Source organism: Corvus kubaryi, unplaced genomic scaffold (assembly GCF_017639235.1).
Source record: "Corvus kubaryi isolate FWS band 111438036 unplaced genomic scaffold, C.kubaryi_AGA036_p1.0 37260, whole genome shotgun sequence".
In the NCBI taxonomy this organism is placed as follows: Eukaryota; Metazoa; Chordata; class Aves; order Passeriformes; family Corvidae; genus Corvus; species Corvus kubaryi.
In genome coordinates, this window is record NW_024581077.1 from 6,298,570 (window position 1) to 6,311,804 (window position 13,235).

A 13,235-nucleotide genomic window follows, 5' to 3' on the forward strand; every position below is an offset into this window, starting at 1 on the left:
CAGCCTGTTGTACAGCCCACATCTCACAGCCAGATTCTCCTCCCCTGACTGCTCCAGCAGTTGCTCTCTCTTTTTTTACTGTGACAGCTTTTGATCCTTTCAATGGACAGCAGTGAAACACCCTGTGTTTTTTCAGCCTCATAGCATCCCTTCCCCATTGATTGCAGAGGCCTTGAGAGCCCACTGTGACCAATACCCTGTTCCTCTCATTTTCCGAAATGTTTTCAATAGTGAACTCCCTAACCTTGGTGTTTCTTACATAAAATGAATCAACAAACAACTTCCTCCCACAAAAAAAAAAAAAAAAAAAAAAAAAAGTAAATGATAAAAGTAATTTTTGACCACCAGAAAGCATCAAAACAGGCTCATGTTCCCCCTGCTTTCTTCTTTGCTCCTTTTTTCAAGTCGGCTTGAGACAGGAAAAAAACTCAGGCTGACAGTGATATCTCCAAGGCAATTCAAGGGTCTCCCCTAGGAAGCAGCAGGAGTCTCATTATTTTATATTCTCCCAGACAGAATACTAAATTTGGGGAAAAGCCTGCCCCAGCCACAGCAATAAGAAACGAAACTTCCCAAATTGCTCTCCAGAGCCCTCAGATTCCTGTTTCATTACCTCGGCTTGAGCAGTCCCAGGTGTCTTATTTTAATCCCTGTTGATCAACAGGCGTAAGGCTCAGCACGTCTCTGGCCAAAGACTCATTCAATATTATGAGCAAGCTTTAATATGAGCACGGGGAAGGGAAAAATACACACTCTGCAAATTCACTTCACCTTTTCTGTTGTAAAACATGCTGGATTTTAATGATTTCTATGTACCAGAAATCTCAGATTAGCTTTAAAGCCTTTAGTTGTAATTTTGTTTATTTTTTTTTCCACTGTGCAACAAAAAAACCCAAACCAAACCCCTCAAACAAACAAACAACAAAAAAACCCTCCACAACCCTGCTTAAGTCCAAATGTAGACAAGACTACAAAGTCTCATTTTTCTGAAAAACTGCTGTGCCGGCAAGGGTAGAAAGAGATTGTTCAGATACAAAGAGGTGGTGGTGGGGAATCAGATCCAAATATATCTGCAGATAAATATTTTATGCCCTTTCCGAATAGCTGGGTGGGATCAGGCGAGCACATGAGAGCCCTGCGCTGTGCGAGGCTGCCACCTCCTGGAGTGGGCAGCCCTGACGCCAGGGCATCCACCAGAGATGGAACTGGATTTGATATTTTAACCCAGAAATAATCACCTCACAGGGAACATGAACTGATGCCACCGTCTGTAGCTTTTATGGAGAGTGGAGAGGTTTTCTAACAAGTTGAAGTTTAAACGTGCAGGTGTGGAGTGGAGAGGGTGGATGTGCCTCTTAGCACCTGAAATAGTGATAGAGGGGACTGGGGAACGCAGCTTTTTATGGGGAAAGCCACACGTTTCGCCATTTATTGCAGCTTCTGCTCTTTTATTGCAACAATGTTTCCTCCCGTTCTGGCTCCACCAGCCCACAATCAGTGACATCTGCTCTGTCCCTTCTACTGGAGCCACCCCGTGGCACTACAGAGGTGCATCCCGAGAGTCTGACAGATTCTGCTGGGTGAGCAGTGGTCTGTGAGAGGCAAGAGTTGAGAGAGCCGCCCCACTACCTGCTGTGACTACACAGCTTGTGGCATCTTCTGGGTGTTCTGACTCCGTCTACATGGATCAGAACAGCTCTGTGTGGGAGTAGGGATTGATTGCAGTTGTTGTTTATGGGGATGGGACCAGTCTGGTTGCTCTTGCCATGGTCTTATGCGAAGGACAAGTTTTGGGTCTGGGGATGGTGGTGTTACCCTTGGCAGAGGGCAGGCTGGGTGCTGATATGTTTAGGAGCATAAAGGTATTGGTTTAGTGCAGGAAAAAAGTCCCCTGCTCTGCACACGAACAAATATTAAAGGGAAGCAGCCCGAGTTCAAGACCAGAAGAGGAAGGTTTAGTCAAGTAGACTCCTCCCTCCCATGTCACAGGCACATGGCCTTACCACACGTGGGACACGAAGGTGGCAAAAGCCTATGTCATGTCAAAAGCAGTCAGATCCCTTAACGGAAAGGACAGAAAAACTCACAGGCCCCAAGTGTCCTAATAAAGTGGGGAAAAGCCTTGGCTGCTCACTTGTAGGCTGTTGGCTGCTGCCAGACCCTCTTGCTCAGGCAGAACCTGAATGGGATGCTGCAAGGAGCCAACCTGGAAGTGATAACATGGAATGTCCCCCCCACATCCTGCAAAGGAGTTTCTGCCTCCTTCCAAGGAGTTTTACTTACCAGGAGCAAACCCCCCATAATCACTCTGAAACTGCTAGCAGCTTTCTGGGTTTCAGACAGAGGAATTAAAAACAAATTAGAGGTAATGATCTCTTAAATTGCTTCTGAATCTACTCTGTGGCTGAGAGTTTTGGTAGATTTGGATAATCAAATCAAGCAGGGCCCAGGCTATGCAGAAGGATGACATAGAGTTTAGGAATATTTTCAAGCTTCCAGTTAAATATTAGATGTGATGCAACTGCCCCTTCTCATTGAAAACAGTGGTAAGTAGCTGAGTGAAAGCCAAAGCCAAGAACCTGACTCATCCTGAAGAAAAGCTGTTTCCTCCATGTGAACTGTGTCAGAGGAGCATTAATTGACTTCTGTTGTTAGTTACATCTTCTGTTCTTCTGGAATAGCTATATATAGTTATTTCTCTATTTTCAGTTACTCCAGACCTAAATGGCGGCAGAAGGAGAGACAGGGAGATGGGAACTAAGGGGCTCTTCAGCACTCTCCATCTTCTTCTGCACTGTAATGCCATGTTGGTTGTCAAGGCTCACAAGATTGAGTTCTAGGACTTAGGACTGATTTTCAGAGGGGGTAAATGTGCTACACACTCTCATAGCATGGATGGGGCTGTGTTCGGCAGTTCAGATGAACGTCAGCATGGACGCCCTGCACCAAAATGCCACAAGTTCAGTTCTGAATGTCAAAGACAAGGCAGTGGGGCACATCTTGCTATTAACAGATGGCTGAAGCTTATCTGTATAAATTCATTTACTAATCAAAATCAACGGTTTATGTGTTTTGGAAGGTGAAAGCAGCAGAAGTCAGTATTTAGAAGCAGGACAGGATGAACCCTAAGCCACTTAGCACAAACTTGTTTGCAATGTCCTACTAATCCCCTCCTATCCTGTCTTCATTACCCTCATGTACACTGCACCTGTGCAACTGATAACACAGCAGTGTTTGGGAAGCAGATTTCAGACAGTCTCCCTTCCCCACCGAGGGACCCCATCCAGCACTATTTTAAAGCAGGTTTTGCATCTCATTAGAAGCCTTTTTTCCCTAAACTTTTAGGGGAACAAAGCAAGCAAACCCCCTGGGAAACGTGGTCTTTGCCAGCATCTCCAGTGGTCACCTCTGCTCAGAGTCTGGAATATCCTACTCTCAGCTAAGTCCTGTCCTCAGGCACAGATGTCTTCAGCTTTTCCAGGTCATCCCTGATGGCAGCTCTTCTGGACACTTCTTTGAGTGGACTTGCCCTCCTGAAAATCATACCACAAGCAGAGAAGCAAGGACAGGGCTGGAAGCAGGGATGGGATGCTTCATGTCTAAGGTTTCCTCCAGATGTTCCCCTCAGTGTTTAAGAGGCCTTTAAACTATGCCCTTAATAGCATATTTTAACTTGGTCAGCCCTAAGTGGTCAGATAGATGGATTTAGAGGATTCCTGTAGGTCCCTTCCGACTGAAATATTCTATTTTATTCTGTGTCACCCTGCAGCACCCAGGGATGCCTGGGGAACACAGCTCCAAGGTTGTGCCCATAAATGCCTTGTGAAGCCCATGACCACCTTGAACTTCATCTTGCCACACAATTCTGTTAAATTCAGACATAGGTTTCTGTGCAGGGCCAGACCTGTGGGCGAGCCCCAGGGCTAGTAAAGGGGAACAGTGATCCCACATTGCTCCTTACTTTGCTGGTCCCATTTGCCCAGCTGAGGTGGGAACAAAGATTCTTAACAGTTTCTTATATGAAAAGGAGGGCTGCAGCATCCCATTACAATCTCACCAGTCTCCTTTTTTCACTAAAAAAAACAACTGTGATTTTAAGACTTGCTTTTAATGGAGAATCAGCAACAGACATAAAATCATGTTTCTTCCCTTTGCGTGGCAAATAACCTGGGAAAAACACCAGCTGACTTAAGCCCCTCCAAACTGCCTTGTCAAGCATTCAGAGCTGATTTAAAATATCCTGTTATAATAAAGAAGAGCAACATAATTTGGTTATAAGACTACTTGTCTCCCAGGCACATCTCCAGGCATTGTTGGGCCAAATGCCATGCCAGATCTTGCTCCAGATGTGTGTGACTCAATTCCTACTGCAACCCATGAAGTTCAGGTTGCCATCTCAAGGAAAATGCATGCAAGACTGTCATGTAAGCAATGTCACAGTAAAGAAAAGCAGATTACCTCCAGGAGTTAATCTTCCTACTTCCTATTTACCTCTATGAAAATTAATCTTTCCACTCAATGGAGCCAGGGCACCAGGCCTCTATACTCCCCACAGTCTGGGCAAAGGTTTTGTGCATCCCATCCTCTGGCAGGAGTACGGCACTTTCCCTGGGCAGGCCAGGATTAATATAAAGCGGTTAACTTAACTAGCAACATATGTCTGCCTCTTTTTTCCCCACTGCCATTTAATCTCTCTTATCCACTGACCATGCAAGCCTCCTGTAATCACTGCAGAGTAATTATGTGATTATTCAAGCCCTCTAAATTACAGCTGCAGCTTGGACCCCAGCAATTGCAGGTGATGCAGCAAGGCTGACTTTCTCAACTGTTAGTTAATTACAATTAGAACAAAAAAAACAAAAAAAAACAAAAAAAAAACCAAAAATGAATCACACAATAATAAAAACAAACCACACAATAATAAAAACTAACCTACACAACAATAACAACAACAACAACAATAATAATAATAATAATAAAAACAACCTGCCAGAAAATGCAACTTCTGCTGAGACTTTTCACCCCAATTTTTCTCATCACAAGTAAGATTAAAATGGGAGCCATTAATAAGATGGCAATTTATGTTAATTTATCAGCACCTATGCCCAAGAGCCTTAATAAAACTAGCTAAAAGGAACTTTATGATAGACAAAGCAATTATGTTGTTGCTGTTATTACAGTGGCACTTCAAATCCCATTATGCTGCGTTTTATTGTCAAACTGGCTTGGGCGCAGTCTGGTCTCGTGGAAGGTGCCCCTGCCTGTGGTAGTGGGGTTGGAATGAGATGGTCTTTAAGGTCCCCTCCAACCCAAAGCATTCTATGACCCTTTGAATTGAGGCTTTTACAAAAGAAGAGATGAACTGTAGAAGATCAAGTTGTAGTCCCTCTCCTTGCCTTTATGACCCCTTCCTGAGTATGACTTTCATCCAGTATCAAGGTCTTTTCAATGGCATTAAACTGGTGCTGAGATTCTTCTTCAAGGTAGGGTTGGGAACACAGATCTAAAGGCAACAGGATGTACAGAAGGAGGAGAACATCCCCCAAAAGTTGCAGGCCTTTTTTTTTTTTACAATTTTTTTACAGCATTTGAAATTACTGATGAGAATTCCCAAAGCATAAGTGGCTTTCCAACTGGTTAAAAAATAGTAAAACATAAGAAATCTGAGAGTTTTAAAAATTGTTCCACTGACTGTGGCTTGAGTGAGAAAGGTCTATGAATGCTCTTTCTGAATCTGGCAAGTTTCAGTCAAATTCAGCTGAAGTGTCCCAAGCTTCCCTTCCCCTGCACACTGACATTCCCAGCCTGGGGAAAAGGAGTAGGGCAGAATGCTGGAAAGGGCATGAATGAAAACAGAAGGGGAAGGAAGATACCTTCCCCAAGGAGCACATTAAGAGCCTACAGGTCAGCTTTATCAGAAGTGGAAAAGATGAAGTTTTAAATCCATGATGATCTAAACCCCACTGAAATGAGTGGAGACACACCCAAGGAGCACAGATGATGTCTTGACTCTGATGCACAAGCACACACTACTGCACCTGGGTTGGGTTGTGCCTACAGTGGATGTAAATCCTCCGGGGGTGTAAATCCTCTTCACCTGCAGGATTTGATCTGGCATTTCAGTCTGGTCACTGCTTTCCTCCTTTCCATTCAAGCTCATCTCTCTGTGCTGCAGTATAACTTGAATCCAGGTCTTCCATCACACTTAAATTTATCTACCAGGGAACATCACACTGTCCAGCTGCCCCTGGGTTCCTTCAGGGCTCACAAAGGGACAATGAACTGGAAGTCTGACCCAATCTGTAATTGATGCCATTGGCAAATTCAGAGCCATGTTAGGGGCTGAATTACTGTAAGAGGCCATTTTAAGAAGTAAATTGTGTTGGGTCAAATGCCTCACGGTGGTAACGAGCAGAGCTCTGAAGAATGGCAAAGAAGTTTATATGTACAAATACCCATGGGCCACTGAGATTTTCCCCACAGTGCCTCGAAGAGACGATGTTATTTTTTTGCACTGTGACATCACAGGGTGATAAAAACAAAAGGAAGAGCAAAAAACCCCAAAACTGGTGATGAATTGCAAAATAAACTGGTTTTCCAGAAAACCAATAAAGGGAGAAGAATATCCTCCATCTCCAGAGGGAAGATGGAGAATGGCAAAGATGCACTTTACAACCCATTCTGCTGGTAGAAACTAGGGATATGCTGACATTAATTTTACACATTCACCTCTCTTCCCTCAAAAGAAAATCGAGCAAACCACTATGATTTAAGAAATGATAGCCCAGCAGACTTGCACTGCAGGCAACCTTCATCAAACATTAGCCTCTTGGCTGCACTGCAGAGCAGTCAGTTTTCAGTCTGGTTTAGAAGATCCTTATTTTATCACTTGCTGTTTATGATCAGAATATTTCATCTATTTTCACAAAAACCTTCTGTAAAACTCCCTATTCAACTGAAAATAGCAGGAGTTTCCCAGTCATATCTGGGAAATAGTCATTAAAGTTCAGAAGGACTTTGCTACTGGCATAATTTTTTAAAAGAGATAAGAATTGATTTTGCTAAACCACACTTCAAAAAAATAAGAGAGGAAAAGTTTCAGCTATTCTTCTAACCTGGCTTTGTTTTCTCTAATTTGTGAAGTGTTTATGTCTGAATTTGTGTGAAGGAGAAGCAACCACAGCAGTTAATAATTTCATGTATATACCACATTTGGGCTACAGAGTTCAAGGACCTGAGGAAATGGAAGAACATCAATGAACCAGCCAGCCAAAGATAACATGAATCACTGGTACAAAGGGTAATGAAAAGCAAATCTTCTGGTTTGCCGAGACTCCTGTGAGCCATTGGCAGTGCCTCCGCTGGAGGTTACAGTCAAAGGAAAGTCTTATATATTCATGAGATGAGCAAGTGATTCAAAAATGCTCCTGGCCTTGTAACAGGGTGAGAAGGGAGTAAAAAACCACCAAACACCTTTAATGCATTACCTACACCAAGGAGTTAAGCATTCTCAGGACCACAGCCAAGCCCTGCTTGCATTTACAGTCTGGGATGCTGCTGTGTCCCTCTCACAGCTGTGACACAGCTGTGGTAGTACTCATCCAAGCTGTGGGTAACCCAGCTTCTACTCTGCCTCAGTCCAAATCTGGGTGCCCCCATGGCTATTCCAGACACCTGTGTTTTGGATGTTTTGTAGCAGTGGATAATCTTACTTCTTCTGATTCACCTGGTGAAAAAAATGACTGCAACAGCTGAAACACAGGAAGCCAGGAGTTACAAAGAATACAGAATCGTCTCAAGAGGGCTGACCTGGTTGGAGTCTTGGCTGTAAAGACAACCCTATGCAAAAGTGAAATGTTCACTGAAGCAGAGCCCAGAGCTCTGAGCTCCTTCTCTCACTGGGAGCTCCCTCAGTGCAGGACTGCAGAATAATCAACATTTTTGCTCAGGCCATAGGATATGATGCCCCTCATCAAAAAAGCTCAGAGAGAAACGCTGAGACTACTAACCCTGGGACAATGGATGGTGACAACCATGAACTCAAATGCAAAACTTGCTTCTACAGGAATCACGTAAGTTTTTCTCCTTCTGGAGAGGTGCCTCAAGTACCACATGGTGGAGGTAGGGATCCTCTACTCCTTCAGCCCTGCTCAGTGTGGAGCAAAACCAGCACAAGCCAGATAGACAAGGTCCACATCATCGCTGAGCCCCAGCTCATGCTCATTACCTGTAATACCGGAGAGCTTTAGGCCAGGGACAGATCTGGGGTGTTAGGGAAGGTTAAGTGGCAAAAAATAAGTTTGTGAAGAACACGGCTACCTGCAGAAAGAGAAGCAGCCAGCAGGGTAGGAGGAGGATCTCCATTTTGGATCCAGTACCTGCAGGGCAGTTATGTCCCTCAGTGAACATAGCCTGTGGTATTTTAAACACCTCCAGAGAATACCATCTTCACCTAAATGACTTTTTAATCAGGCCCAAGCACTGCTACCCTTGTCCTAAGGGCAGGACAAAGGATGCTCTTGGGGGCTCCATTATCTTTTTGTGCTCAGCTCACATTGTTCTGTTTAAAAGATTAATGAGACACATATTCTCAATCAAGAAGCTATTTCAGAAGCTCTTACTTCCAATCGTCTGTACAGTTCAGCTAGGAGCATCATCTGCCCTTCTTTTGGTTGGGAGTTTCAGCAAAACATTTTATGGATATTTATCTCCCAGAGTAGGATTTGCACATTGATGGACTGAATATTGATGGTGCTGAAGCCAGGTAACCCATGCAGATCTAACAGTGCACAGAGTGTGCTGAACCGTCCAACAGTAATTTGGGGTAGGAAGGTGAAGAGATGAGGATACTCAGGCTTTTTCCTTGAAGGATGTGTGTGTATTTCATTTGAACAACATATTGTCCAGGGGTGAATAGCAAGGAGGTGAGTAACACCTGAGCATCTTGCCACCTATGGCTGTAGGTAAGTGAAGATCCACAGATGGTGGATCTCAGACAGGCTGAGCTCACCCCACTTAACAAGTAATTACCCTATTTCGAGAATTCATAATTTGTGTCTTGTGGGCCTCACCTTGTCCATATCATTCTGCCATGTTATGTCTGGCTCCAACATGAATTCCTGGGAAGTTTTCTAGTCCCCATGTAGCTCAGCATCAAGCCACGGCAGAAAGATGCAGGGGGAGACCACGGGAGAAGCCTATTTCTGTCCTCTGATCGTAAAGGTAAAACAACTGCCAACACTTCGACTTGGGACACTCAAAGTCAGGTTACATGACTTGCAAACAGAAGACAGGAAGCCAGAGACCATGTCCTGCTCTGTCACCAGCCCGGGATGCTCAAAGGGAAAGGTTTTGGCCATGGTTTTCATGGAAGAAGAATCAAGACACTGGCTCAGGCTCCCATCAGGAAGGCAGCCTGAGCTGAACATACAGTGGAAAAGTCAGGTTATAGTAGTGACATTTAACTGACTCCAGAAGCCTGCCGGTTCCTTTTTGGGCATCTCTGGTCAGTATCACCTTGTCTCTCGTTCTGGAAATCAATATCCTCATAACAGAACTCCCTGATTTTCAGCCGTAAATTAGCTCACATAGCAATTTGTATTACGGCACTTAGAAAAAAAACCACACATTCAGCTCCACTTTAACTGTTTTAACAGCACTCAGTAGGTCTCTCAGGAGCTCCCAGAAGCACTGTGTGTACTGGCTGCTCTTCTAAAAGGCTCATCCATCTCTGTCCCTCTGCTCATTCTTTTACAGCTCTGCAACATTCTCAGTTTTTCCTTTACTTTTAGGGCTATTTTGACAGGTTTCATAACCCTATTCCTCTTACTCAGAATAGCTTGCAAGTCCACTCTGATTCTTCTACAAATCTTCTCCAGAGTTTGTATCTCTCTGATCCTCTGCGGTAACAATGTGTACACCAGCTGCAGGTCTTGAATTCCTGGGTCCTACTCACCAGATTTTGGGGTCCTCTGTGCAGACATCTACCTTTGCTGATATCCCCCACCACGTTTTTTGTATGGCTTTAGTCAGGGAGAAACTCAGACCCATGAGCATCTACAAATTGTTTGAAGTCTTGTCTACTGAACCAGCAGGTTATTTTTGCTTTTAATTATTGCAGGGATCCTACATCTGGCAAATATCAGACTAACATGACTGATGATGGATTTGGTGCTAGTTTTTCCACTAAAGCAATTAGTGTTAGGATGAGTACACTAAAGCTGAGAAATAATCACTCTTGTGTCATGTACATGTGGTCCTGATTTATTAGCACTAGTTTTTGTTTTGTTGCAGTTTTCAGCACATTTCACACATTTCGAGATCTTCTCTGTCCACTTTGCATTTTGTGCCCTGAATAGTTCTTTTTATACACTTCTTTAGGCTCTTTGAGCTATGTCCACCTATCCTTCCTGTATTTTTCTGAAGCATTTCAAATAACACAGCACCTCTGAAGCCAATGTGGTTGCCTTCAGATAACTTGCCATGAATTGCCACAACGCTTCAGCTGGAAGTATTGGTTATGGGTGTGATTCCCTGGCTGGTGCACAATCACAGCCATGGTGGCTTCTGGTGATGTGTCACACTCAGCTGCAGCTTCTGTAAATTTATTCCATGTTGGTTTTGAAACTGGGTAATTCTTTTTGGTCAAACATACATGTATTATCCTGTTTGCTGTATCATTTTCAAGTAGAGCCTCATGAAATACTCTCAGGAGTATATCTGCTATCAGTAGTGGTTTTCTTGGTTTGTTCTCTACTTCAAATGCTACAACTGACATTGCAATTTCAACCTCTATTACAGGAGTGACAGCAGTTGGTCCCTTTAGTGCCACGGATATATGGTAACGAGGGTCAGGTTTTTGCCACAAGCTTTGACTCAATCCATAAAATTTCTCATCAAAAGCCGCAGTACCAGAGACTCTTGCACAGATAAATTCAAGTTCTGTTAGTCCAGTACATAAGAATTTTTCACCAAATTCCAAGTTCACAAAAGAAATGCCTTGTCAGGGCAGACCAAAGGTCTAGCTGGACCACACCCTTTTTAACTCCAAATTTTTGGACCAGCAATATTCTGTGGCAAGCACTTCAGCACTTCACCTCCTTGCTGTGGAAAGAAATAAAGCCTTTTACATCTTGGGAACACGGCTCCTTTTAATTTCATTTTCAGCAGTAAAATACTCCCATCATTCCAATGTAATGATTCTCGCATTGGAAACCACAATTAGCTATTCCCTGTTTAGCTTCTCCTTGTCACTCATGATTTTATAGACTCCTGTCTCCTCAGTTGTTCGTACAGAAACCAAGCCATAACTTTCATTATCCATGCTATTCTCCTTTCCGCCATTCCCACTTCTAGTAAATCAGTTTTGAGACAAGGGAAGCAGAACTGCACAAGATCTTTTCAAGGGTTTTCTACAACAGCATGATGGTATCTTCTGGTTTGATCTGTATTGTTTTCCTAACAGTTCCTAAGATGCAATCTGGATCAAGATTTTTTGACAGTGCTTGTGCATCGAGGTGCTGCTTTCTTTAGAAACTTCTATTACAATCTCAGCTGTGAGAGGTGACAGTCAGCTCAGAGCCTCTTTGTAGGGGTACAATTAGGACTGGGGTTTTTTTTCTGAGTGCATCACTTTCCAATCCTACACTTCTACAACAATTTTGTACCACACAAGCCAGAGAGACCTTGAGACACACGAGCCACAATACAAGAGGAGCTGCAAAAACCTCTGCTCTCCAGCCATGGGATACACGATGACACACTGCAATATGAAAACCCTTTCCTGGTAACACTGATGTTCAGGTGAATCTGCCACTCCTGGAATCTGGAGGGAGAGGCTGGAATTCCACAGCAGTCCCATGTTTTCCCTTTGAGAAAATCTGTTGTGTGAGATTAGGCCCTGAAAGGTAAAGTCTTGGCAGCTGCAAAGAGAGATCTACCCATGGGCATCACTGAATGTCTCCTGTTGTTTGTGTCTTCTGCAACTCCCATTTGCTTCTTTTGCAGCCCAGTGCAGTTTGTATTTTAGTCCTTTCTCTAATGCCCCTTTTTCTCTTAGCTATAGCCTACACTTACCTCCCAGTGATTTACATCACCTTGTGGCAAATCGTTGCTCAGTTTTTTAGCCTTTGAAAGCAGGAAATTTGAAAAAGATTTTAAATTCCAGATATCCATTAATTTCTTTCTTAAACATTCCACCGAAATTTCAGATAAATAGATCTGTAGTGTTACTTACCTTATTGAAACCAATCTTTTTTAATATCTAATAAACAATATATTCTTTATCATTATATGCTACATAAACATTTTGGTGGTGCTATTAAATTCTTTACTTAGCAATGGTGACAAATGCACTCCACACAATAGTGCTGCATACTAAAGTGCCTGCATATGTTTTATCTTTACTGATAAAATAGGTAGGGAAATTACAGACTTGAAAATAAAAAGCATCAATATTGTTGACTTGCAAAAAAACCCAAAAGGTTACATCCTCTCATATTGTCTTGCAGATGGAGAAGAAAATCTTCATCATTCAGGAGGAAAGATTGGGAGAAAAGGCATTGTTATACATATTCACTATAATTCAGTACAACAAAGCACTGTGAAGTACAAGTAGTAAAGTGTAAAAACTGTGGAAATCATTGCTATTAACATTATACAATTTGATATATATTGATATCATTGGGAATATTTATTAGTAAAAGGTAGAAGTGCAGTAGCAATAATATAATACCTGCTCTAAAAATGTCCAGGTTTTATTCTGAAGGCTGTATTTCATATAAAGTGCATTTTCTGCACTTCCCCAAATTTTAAAGTTTTTCTACACTAGACCCCAGAAGGAAAAAAAAAAAAAAAAAGCAGGCAGAGAAGAAACTGCAAAACTCAGGGTTTTTTTACAGGTCTTCCCACCTCTAGTGGCAGCACAGAGCAGAGTTGGGACATCAAGACAGGCTCCTGGGCTTGCTGAGTCCTGGCTTTCCAAGGACAAACTGACTCACAAAGGTTTTGCTGTTTTTTTGTGTAGCATGCCAGTTTGGCTTTGTCCACCTTGAGTTTGCCTTCAGTCAAGCTTGGTCATGAGTATCCTGATGAGGGCATCTCATGCAGCTTCCACCAGCTCAGCAGAGAGATATCCTTTGACCACAGAAGCAAATCCAGAAGAGCCAAGGTGTGCAGCATTTCAAGACAGGCAAGGCAATGCTTTGCAGTAACATCACCTTGCAGTTTGGCACTGG